The following is a 12,012-nucleotide window of genomic DNA, read 5'->3' as shown; positions in this document are numbered from 1 at the left end:
AACCAGAAACCGCAGGTAAGAAAAAACTGATAGAAGCACAGATGGAATCACAAGAAAGCAGAGGCAGAAGCCATAGAAACCTTTTGCACCACAGAAAACTGTAGACACCAGTATGCAGATAATAGACAATGCATCTTACCATGAGGCTAGTCAACTCTCTCCTACCAAGTACACTGTTTCCCAGCTGCAACCCAACATGGCGATCAACTCTGAGTCAATGTCGGGTATGACTGCCTCTGCACCACCATTCCTCCAAGAGTCACTCAATCTCAGCACACTAGCCCATGTAACTGACTTTGTTCCAGATGTAGCTGAGAATCCACGTTCCGAAAACACAGACATGTCAGTTTGCTAAATACAGTACATGCTTTGCAAAGAGCTCACCAAGACAGGTCTCACAGAGTTGGATGACAGCAGGGGGGCTGACAGGTTGACCAGGTATTTTACACAAAGGAAGCAATACAAAGAGAACAGGATACTTTTTCATACAATTACATGGTACAGTTGGCACATATCAGGAATATGAAATGTTGAGGTAACATATTCTTTAATGTTTGGACTTGATTCTCAATCGTTTAATATTTGAAATCTAGATTTTGATGGGGAGTATCATTTTACCAATGCATTGTTGTTTATTTGACTTCAAATAATTTTGTCCGTACCTCACTGTAGCAAGGACATGCTGTATGTAGTTAGTCCCACCCTTCTTTCTCATGCTTAGTCTCCATTCTCCAAGTACACTATATTCTGTTGGAGCTAGACACACTAGGGTTTTTTGACCTATCTGATGTTCACACGTTATGATCTTCACAAGTTTTTGGATTAAAGCTTTTGTAAATACCCTAAAAAACAACAGTATGGGACTTTAGTGGTACAATATAGGACAGACTCGCATATATAAAAAATTACATATTTTATTGAATACAACATAAATTTGAATTGTTTAAAAACAATACAAGTCTAACCAGCCCAAGTGTATCTGTAATGTTCTCTATAGCATTATATCCTCCAAAAGGTTAGCTTCCTAAAGACAGTAGAGATTGGAGGCAGAGAGATCAATTGCCTTAGCTAATAAAAAAAAATATATTCAGTATATACATACATAAAACATTAATCATGTAAAGAAATTTCCAAAGAAAACATAAACATTGAAAACTGTTCTCCGCAAGCACACATACCGATGCAGACGGGGATGCAGGACATCAGTACACGTAGGGAGTAGACAACGTAGTCTTGAATGGGCATCCATATCCATTATTCATCCTGATGCGTTACTGCACTGCGTTATTTTAACTGACAATTGCGTGGTCATGCAACACTGCACCCAAATGAAGTTTATGTCCTTTTTTTCCCATGAATTGAGCTTTCTTTTGGTGGTATTTGATCACCTGTTTTTATTTTTTACACTATGAAAAAAAAAGACCGACAATTTTGAGAAAAAAACTTTTTGCTATTAAACATGTCCAGTGAAATTTTAAAAAAATCTAATTTTGTTATAAAGTTACACCACAATGTATTCTGCTACGTCTTTGCTAAAAAAAAATCCCAATACATGTAAATTAATTGGTTTACGTGAAAGTTATAGCGTTTACAAATGGCAGTACAGATACTGGAATTTTTTTTTTTTTGTTTACTAGTTATGGCGGCGATCAGCTACATCCCCAGTGACACCAATACAGTGATAAGTGCTAAAAAAAAGCACTGACACTGTACTAATGGTACTGGGCAGGAAGGGGTTAACATAAGGGGCGATCAAAGGGTTAACTGTGTGCTGGGAGTGTTTTCCCGTGGGGCGGTGTGTTGGTGCTTCACTGTAAGCACACTGCTCTGGATGGCTGTGCTGTGCACAGCCATCCAAAGCAGTGTGCCCGAGCGGACAGGGAGGACGACTGTTAGTATACAAAGCAGCCCTCCTCCCCGTTGAAGATCCTCGATAATCACTGGGCGCCGGCAGGTAATCACAGTCCGGGACCCGGTGATTGACAGCCGCGGCCGCGAATGGTGGTGCGGGTAGAGCGCACACACAAAAAACACAAAATCACGGATATATATCCGTGATTTTGCACACCCCTGCCGCTCTGTAGCAGTATATCTGCTATAGGGTGGTCTGGATATGGTTAAAATATGGAATCAGAACAACCCGTGACCTGAGACTTCCTAACTGGGCAGTACATTCTGCTGGTTGCAATATAAATATATATTATACAAAAATTTTAAAAAACCTTGTACTTTCATACATCTGTACCTGTGTTTTGGAGCCTACTTAGGGTGCAGATGTGTATGACTATTTAACATCTTCCCTCCCATAGCAGATTGACGGCTGGGTGGGACACTCCTCCCTGTGACTGGGCATGATATGATGTCCTGTCAGAAGGAGACATGCACTCAGCCGCGTGTTATCTGTCACCGGCAGTGTCCACAGCACGCCGCCAATATCACTACACCAGCCCAGGAGCGGACTGACAACTCAGGGGGTCCCTGGGCAATAGGGGATCATGGGGCCCCTGTGTTCTCACCCACACCCAAAAAGCCTATGAAAAAGCCGATGAAAGGTACCAAGGGCATCTCATGGGGCCCCCTACTGACCCTGGGCCCTTGGGCAGTGCCCTAGTGCTCGAATGGTCAGTCCGCCTCTGCACCAACCCATTGCCAGTGTCATGTGACCGCTGTGACCAATCATAGCAGAGCACATGTCAATTGTATACAACGGATGGCTTCCTGTCATGCCATCCATTCTATACAATTGTGTTGTTAGCTGTGATTGGTCAAAGCAGTCACATGGTACAAACAGAGCCAATCACAGCCCATCTGTATCATGTGATGAGCTTTGCCCAATCAATTGCTAATCAAAACAAAAGACTGAATGAATCAGTTTCATTCAGTAACAATGATTGCAAATATCAATGAGATACATTGGTATAAGCAATCATAATGTCTAAAAAAATAAATAAACAACCTCCAAAAAACTCAGCATGCTTCTTACTAAATACTTTGGAGTGTCTATTTTCCAAAAATGGGTAATTTGGAGGGTATTTGTACTATCCTCAAGAAATGAGATAGGCCGTCAGTACTCAAGGATTGATAGATTGTCAGATATATATACCATGGTTTGTGAACTCTATGACTTTCCTACAGACTAAATAATATACACTAATTTGGGGTATTTTCACCAAAGAAATGTAGCAGAATACATGTTGACCTACATTTATGAAGAAATTTTATTTATTTGCAAAATTTTATAACAAACAAAGAAAAATGTGTTTATTTTCAAAACGTTTCGGGTTTTTTTTGTTTATTTAGCAAAAAATAAAAACTCAGTGGTGATTAAATACCACCAAAAGAAAGCTCTATTTGTGTGAAAAAAATGTTAAAAATGTTTTATGGGTACAGTGTTGCATGACTGCGCAATTGTCATTGCTGAAAGCTGAAAATTGGCCTGGGTAGGAAGGGGGTAAAAGTGCCCTGTACTGAAGTGGTTAAAACACATTCAGAAGATCATAGCAAAGAAAATTACTCTGGCTTCTACACCAGTGGAAATGCATTCCAAGCAACTCATCAAAGCTGTAAGGAAAGAAAAAGTGCACTTCGTGGACAAGAACCATGTCAGCTTTCACATGCTTTGTTCAAGGAGACCTGTATGTGCAAGGTGACAGTGGGAAACTTCATAAGTTTTGTGAATACGAGCATCGAAATTCTCCTTTTTCCGGACATCTGTGTGACTTAAATTTATCTCTCCTCATGTACATCACCAAAATTGCCCCATTTCTTCTCTATTAGAACCAATATCACAAGAGCAACACCACACAAAAATACCACGAATCAGAAACAGAGCATTGACAATTACTGATGTCACAGTTGTTACTGCTTGGCCAAAATAATTGTCTGAAGCTAAAATAAATCCTAAATATACCTAAAATACACATGCAAGATGCTTAAAGCATGCATGTTTAAGTACACAGAAAGGTTTACAAAATTCTCAAAAAAACCCACTGGAAAATCACCTGAAAATGCCAAAACCTAGGTATGAATGCAGCTCAAAGAGCAGCATGAAGAACCTTATACCCAAAGTTGGCATCAGATGAGGCTTAGACATGCACCTGGGAGCATTTACAGAACGTGCCCACATGGAAGAAAAATATATTTGAAATATATTTAAAAAATATTCTTCCCAAATATATTGACATATATTTGAAATACTACAATTTTGGCCATATTCAATATATAGTTGAATTATAGTTAAAATGTTGTTAAACGTTTGATTGAAATAGCTTTTGATTTCAGTAAATATGCTGCAAACACAACAAATGACAATTTTCAGGTGTATATGCACACATAATATATACAATGTGTATATATGTGATGATGTGGGAAAAAAATAAAAAAATATATATGTATACAGTCTGGGGAAGAAAATGTAATTAGAGGGAAAATGGGATGAAAGCATGTATATGTTATATACATATGTATGTGTATAGATATATATACACACACATTGCAAGTACAATAGTATATACTAAATAATCGACCTAAGAGATCATAAGATAGCTTATCTGGTAACAACAACAGAAAAAAATGATTATTGTTATTAAAGATGCATGGCCATGATTGCCGAATGGACTCATGACAAATGACGTGTACTACACAGGGCACAACTAGAGAAAATGATTGGCGGTAGGAGTTATACATGAATAGTGGAAGAAATTTCTAGTAATAATATAGATATAATATAAATAAAACAAAAATAAACACACTTAAATACTCCATGTGTGTATGTGCATGTAGGTGCATAAAAATAAAAAAATAAAAAAAATATTTAAAAAATTAATTTTATAAAAGATAAAAAATACTTGTTAGTGAAAAATAAATAATATAAAAAAAATAAAAAAAAATGTTTAAAAGATATGGTGCTAGATGATGGTGTGTATTTCAATTTCCTCATTTAGGCCCCTAGGGGCGAGGGTTTCCAAAGTGAAAATCCAATATGTCTCCTTTTGGCAGTTTTTTGAAGCGTTCAGCTAGGGAGAGGTGGTCGGATATAGCTTCAATGACCCATAAATTTAGGTTAGCTGAGGATTTTGAATGGAATTCCGAAAAATTGTGTGGCACACTATGTTTAGTGATACCCTCGTCCACTAGTCTGCGGTGTTCCCCAAATCCTTTCCGCAGTGTTCTAGTAGACGATTAGCTAATCCTAGCATCATCATCAAAATGGCAGACAAGGGTGGAGGGATAGTCATCCAAGACAAAACTGATTATTTCGCTGAAGCTAATCGTCTACTTTCTGACACAAACACCTACCAAAAACTGACCTCGGACACTTTTTCTAAATACATCATAGAATCCAATAACATCATCAAAATTGCCACTCAAGAGGGTATACTTTCAAAATCAGAAGCCTCTCTTTTCCGTAGGGATGTACACCCTGTTACAAGTTATTATGCAAATGATATTTTTCTCATTTACCTAAATAATTGATGTAAATACCAGTCAGCATAATTCTCATGTTATCAACTATTAAGAGTACAATTCAAATTTTATTGAACAAACCTCCTAATGATAACAGTATTTTTTTTAAACATAAAAAACGTACAATGCACTGTTCCAAATTATTACGCACAGTAAGTTTCAAAACACTTTATAGGTTGTAAAGAACTGAAAATTGTCATTTGTTGTGTTTGCAGCATATTTACTGAAATCAAAAGCTATTTCAATCAAACTTTTAACAACATTTTACCTTTTTAAACATTTTAACAGGTCACATAACATTTTAACATAGGACCCCTTATTTGATAGCAGCTTCACAAGTCTTGCATCCATTGAACTTGTGAGTTTTTGGACAGTTTCTGCTTGAATTTGTTTGCAAGATGTCAGAATAGCCTCCCAGAGCTGCTGTTTGGATGTAAACTGCCTCCCACCCTCATAGATCTTTTGCTTGAGGATGCTCCAAAGGTTCTCAATAGGATTGAGGTCAGGGGAGAATGGAGGCAACACCATGACTTTCTCTCCTTTTATCACCATAGCAGCCATTGATGCAGAGGTATTCTTTGCAGCATGAGATGGCGCATTGTCATGCATGAAGATGATTTTATTACGGAAAGCATAGTTCTTCCTTCTGTACCAGGGAAGAAAGTGGTCAGTCATAAACTCCATATACTTTGCAGTGGTCATCGGGATCCTAAAGGGGCTGACCAGCTCTGTTCCCATGATTTCGGCCCAGAACATGACTCCACCACCGCCTTGCTGATGTCACAGCCTTGTTGGAACAGGGTGACCGTCCACCAACCATCCACTACTCCATCCATCTGGACCATCCAGGGTTGCACGGCACTCATCAGTGAACAGGACTGTTTGAAAATTAGTCTTCATGTATTTTTATGCCCAATGCAGCCGTTTCTGCCTGTGAGCATTGGTTAGTGGTGCACAGTTGCAAGACTCTGGAGGACTCTACACCTTGATGTCCGTGGGACTGCAGAGGCACCAGCAGCTTCAAATATCTGTTTGCTGCTATGTAATGGTATTTTAGCAGCTGCTCTCTTGATCCGATGCATGGATCTGGCAGAAATCTTTCTCAATCTGTGCTCTGAATCAGCCACAAATCTCTTAATAGTGCGATCACCACGCTTAAGTTTTCGTGAAATATCTAATGTTTTCATACCACGTCCAAGGCATTGAACTATTTCACTCTTTTTGACAGCAGAGAGATCCTTTTTATTCCCCATATTGCTTGAAAATGGTGCTCTGCTTAATAATGTGGAACACCCTCCTTTAGTAGTTTTTCCTTAAATTGGGCTCACCTGCCAATCTAATTATCACAGGTGTTCAAGATTGTTTTCAGTGATCAAAAGAGCCCTGAGACACAATGCCATCCATGAGTGAAACTGAAAAACTAAATATTTAATCTTTGTGACACTTAAATAGAATTTGCATAATAATTTGGAACAGGGTGTATATAAAACACCCTACTTCTACCACCTTCCCAAAATCCACAAGGATCTAAACCACCTGCCCGGTCGCCCCATAGTCGCAGCCATGGAGAGCATTACCACCAGCTATGCACTATATATCGATAGCTTCCTTCAACCCCTGGCCCAGTCACTCCCCTCTTACATCCGTGACGGTGTACATCTACTGGAAGTCCTAAACACTTACTCTTGGGAACAATCCTACATTTGGGTCTCACTTGACGTGTGCTCATTGTACACCGCCATCCCCCATGAAGTAGGACTAGAGGCTGTACTACACTCTCTATCCTCAGACCCATCCCTACATCCCAGTCAATGCAATCTCATCCTCACTGCCACAAAATTCTGTCTCCAACATAACTATTTTCAATTCAATGAACTTTTACCTACAAAAAACAGGCACAGCTATGGGAGCCAATTTCGCACCTAGCTATGCTAATCTAACCATGGGTCTGTGGGAAGATGGTTTCATTTGGAACAACAACCCTTTTGCTGCCCACTTAGTGTTCTATGGTCATTACATAGACGACATCATCATAATTTGGGATGGCCCCACCTCATCTCTCCCACCCTTCATCCACCACTGCAATACTAACCCATTTAGTCCCACCTTCACCCATGTCACGGATCCCACTTCACTCAGTTTCCTAGACTTGGAACTGAGCTATTCAGATTCCAGAATCATAGCCAAAAACTATACCAAACCCACAGCAGGCAAATCCTTTCTCCACTATACCAGCTGCCACCACCCCAGCTAAAAAACATACCCAAAGGACAATTTTGAAGGCTACCAACATAATTGCACCCTACTGAAGGACTACAAGGCCCAAAGTACAGAACTAAAACAAAAATTTGCTGACAAAGGATATTCCCCTGACCTAGTGGATCAAGCTTACCATACCTACTTATCTGAAACCATCCCCCCACCCAAATCACGACAATCTGAAACCAACCACATCCGATTCATCACCCAGTTCCATTCCCAACACCATCAAATGGAATCAATTATCAGAAAACACTGGCCAATCCTACACCAAGACCCACACCTCAAATCTGTCATGCCACCCACCCCAACATTTGTCTACAGAAGAGCGACTAACATTAAAAACAAAATTGCGCCAAGCAAAATCCCTCCCCTTAGATCCCCCAACACCACCAATAGACCGGTCCTAATTCCACTCGTAGGGATGTATCATTGTAACAAACCACTCTGCCTCACGTAATACATGGCCAACGAAATTTCATAGCCAATGGTAAAACCTACCTCATTGAAGCCTTCCACAACTGTTCTTCCACCTATGTAGTATACTGCCTGTCCTGCCCCTGAGGCCTACTTTATGTGGGCCACACCACTAGAACACTGCGGAAAAGATTTGGAGAACACCACAGACTAGTGGACGAGGGTATCACTAAGCATAATGTGCCACGCCATTTTTCGGAATTCCATTCAAAATCCTCCGCTAACCTAAATGTATGGGTCATTGAAGCTATACCCGACCACCTCTCCCTAGCTGAACGCTTCAAAAAACTGTGCCAACAGGAGACATTTTGGATTTTCACTTTGGATACCCTCGCCCCTAGGAGCCTAAATGAGGAAATTGAAATACACACCATCATCTAACACCATACCTTTTAAACATTTTTTTTTATATATATTTTTTTTTTATATTATTTATTTTTTCACTAACAAGTTTTTTTTTATCTTTTATAAAATTAATTTTTTTAAAAAAAATTATTTTTATGCACCTACATGTGTATACACACATGGAGTATTTAAATGCATTTATTTGTGTTTTATTTATATTATATATATATTATAACTATAAATTTCTTCCACTATTCATGTATAACCCCTACCGCCAATCCTTTTCTCTAGTTGTGCCCTGCGTAGTACACGTTATTTGTCATCAGTCCAGTCGCCAATCATGGCCATGCGTTTTTTAATAACAATGCATTATCATAATTTTTTTCTGTTGTTGTTACCAGATAAGCAGTCTTATGATCTCTTAGGTCGATTATTTAGTATATACTACTGTACTTGCAATGTGTATATATATATATATATATATATACTGTATATACATATATACATACACACACACGCGTATGTATATAACATGTACAAGCTTTCATCCCATTTTCCCTCTAATTACATTTTCTTCCACAGACTATATACATATATATTTTTTATTTTTTTTCCCACATAATCACATATATACACATAATTGTATATATTATGTGTGCATATACACCTATTGTTCCATTACATATTTTTCATTCACCCTTTGTTATCATTCACCATTAATATTTTTTCCATCTATTTTCACTCATCTTATTATGTGTGTCTACATATATGCCCACTTATACTATATGTCATGATGTTATCCAGTATTTGCATTTTGTATTTCTGTTCTTTGCTCCCACTCTGTTCCTCATATTGCAGCATTCCACATTGTATACACACTTCCTGTGTGCTTGTAATTTATTCCCCACTCCACCCCCGATCTAGTGACTGCCCATACAGCCGCTCCACGCCCCCTCCATCCCCTATTTAAATGGCCATCCTCGGTGGCCAATTAGGTCTGATGAAAGAGCTGATTGCTCGGAAACGCGTCACCGTCCCCCTTCCTGTGGCTCCGGATAATGTCCTCCCTATATATCATTGATGCCTGATATATCTCTACCTCCTGTAAGTGTTTTTATTTTGTGTGCAATAAACTGTGACTTTTATACTACACTTAGTCTGGCGCACCTCTCTCCTCTATTTTTCTCATTACAGAGTTCCGCTTTACTCTAGAGCAGTGGTTCTCAACCTGTGGGTAGCGACCCCTTTGGGGGTCGAATGACCCTTTCACAGGGGTCGCCTAAGACTATGGAAAACACATATTTCCGTTGTGTAAAGAGCAGCTACTGTGTAGAAAGCCGCTGCTGTGTTGAAAGCAGCTACTCTGTTAAAAACAGCTACTGCGTTGAAAGCAGCAGTATTGGAGGTAAAACGTTACTTCATGAATTATAATAATTACTGGGTAAATAATTTTATGGTTGGGGGTCACCACAACATGAGGAACTGTATTAAAGGGTCATGGCATTAGGAAGGTTGAGAACCACTGCTCTAGAGGGTGCTGCCTTACGACTGTGTTATACTGTGCAGAGTCTTAAAGTAAACCCCCCCCATCAAAAACTACCCAAGCTGCATTGTCTTCCATCTCCACTGTACATCCCTTACCCCCTCCAGAAAAACCCTCCCGGGTTTCTGAATAAATTCCTTTACATCCCTACAGCTGAACTTCTTCCATCTCCCCATCTTATCCTTGTGACTAATATACTCACAACTACCTCTCCTGCGCCAATACTCAATCTTTTTAGGATTTATATAGCACCAACAGTTTGATCAGCGCTTTACAATATAACGGGAGACAATACAGCAACAATACAGTTCAATACAAGAGGGTTAGGAGGGCCCTGCTCCTTGGAGCTTACAATCTAGGAGGGTGTCAAGGTCCTACCTTTCCTCAGAGCTTGTGCATCTCCATGTGCTGGCATCCATCTTAGGTTTCTGCAAAGCATGGTGGGAACCTTTATGCCTTCAGGCTTCTGCGGCTCCTCCTCAGAAGGGTGTGGTTGATCACATTTAAGCCTGCTGTCTGCAAGTGCTCTCTGCATTCGTGTCCTGTATGTTCTCTTGTCGCAAGCACTTGTGCTGTTCTCGTTGCTCTCCTGGTAACCGACTCGGCTTGGACAAGACTATTCGCTGCTTTAACCCTTTACCTGACCTTCCGTTGCTGAACCCGGCCTGTGACCTGAGTATTCTTTGCCTACCGTCTAGTACTGTCTGCTCCGTTATTGACCCGGCCTGTCTGACTACGCTACACGTGTTCCCATCTAGCTCCCACCAGCTGTACGCCATTGGCGGCAGTCATTACCGCAGCTGGGGTTACTCGGGGGCCGCGACCTGGTTTAGAGTAAATAAAATATGGAAAATGTGAGCTATATGCAGGTTTCTTACCAAAGATTTCACAGCCTGTTGTCTTTTACATTTTATAACAGCAAAAACATTAAATCTACTATTTTACTGATTATGTACTGTATACATAATGTAAATGTGTGTTTACACAAAAGCATATTTTATACAAGTGATCACTTGCATGCTGGCAAAACATTTCCTATTCATGCACAATGCTGAGTGTAATACATAATGTCTGGCTTAGTTAGGATTTTCAGACACAGCTAAAGTCCTCGGGTGTAATTCCAATTTAGCAGTCGGTTATGGCTACCATAACAGAACAATGGTCTTATTGAGATAGACTACCAGGGAATGAGACACACAGCACATGATGTCTGAAGACAGAATGCACACAGACAGAATGAGATATACCAACCAAGTGTAATTTGACAGAAATGGGAATACATAATAGGCCATAAAATTAATGAAATATTTAGGTATTAATAAGGCAAGAGATGCAGGTTGGCCAGAATAATAGAAAGAAGATTGCTGGAAAAAAATGGAATTAAACCTGACAACAACACATGAGCAGATAGGAATCTCTAAGCTCAGCTGTAACCCATAAAGGGTGTTGGAATCACTAAATAGGAGGCAACACCTTTATGTTCCACAGTTCTGATTGACTGTTAATTTTGTTATTACATCAGTCAGCATCTGTATAAAATAAATGATAAATATGGGCAGCACAGTGGCTAAATGGTTAGCACTTCCGCCTGGCAGTACTAGGGTCATTGGTTCAAATCTTAGCCACAGCACCACCAGCCTGGAGTTTGCATGTTCTCCCTGTACCTGTGTGGGTTTCCTCTGGGTACTCAGGTGTCCTCCCACACTCCAAAGACATGCTGATAGGTTAATTGGATCCTGTCTAAATTGGCCCTAGTATGTGTATGTATGAATGTAAGTTAGGGACCTTAGATTGTACTCCCCTTGAGGGTTAGGAACTGATGTGAATGTACAATATATATATATAAAGCGCTGAGTAAATTGACAGCGATATACAAGTACCTGAAATAAATAAATCAAAATTAACGTACTGTGGAAATGTAT

The sequence above is a fragment of the Staurois parvus genome, unplaced genomic scaffold (assembly GCF_062004578.1).
Source record: "Staurois parvus isolate SC_StPar_1 unplaced genomic scaffold, SC_StPar_1.0 ptg000149l, whole genome shotgun sequence".
Taxonomy (NCBI): domain Eukaryota; kingdom Metazoa; phylum Chordata; class Amphibia; order Anura; family Ranidae; genus Staurois; species Staurois parvus.
This window is presented reverse-complemented; position numbering follows the sequence as displayed.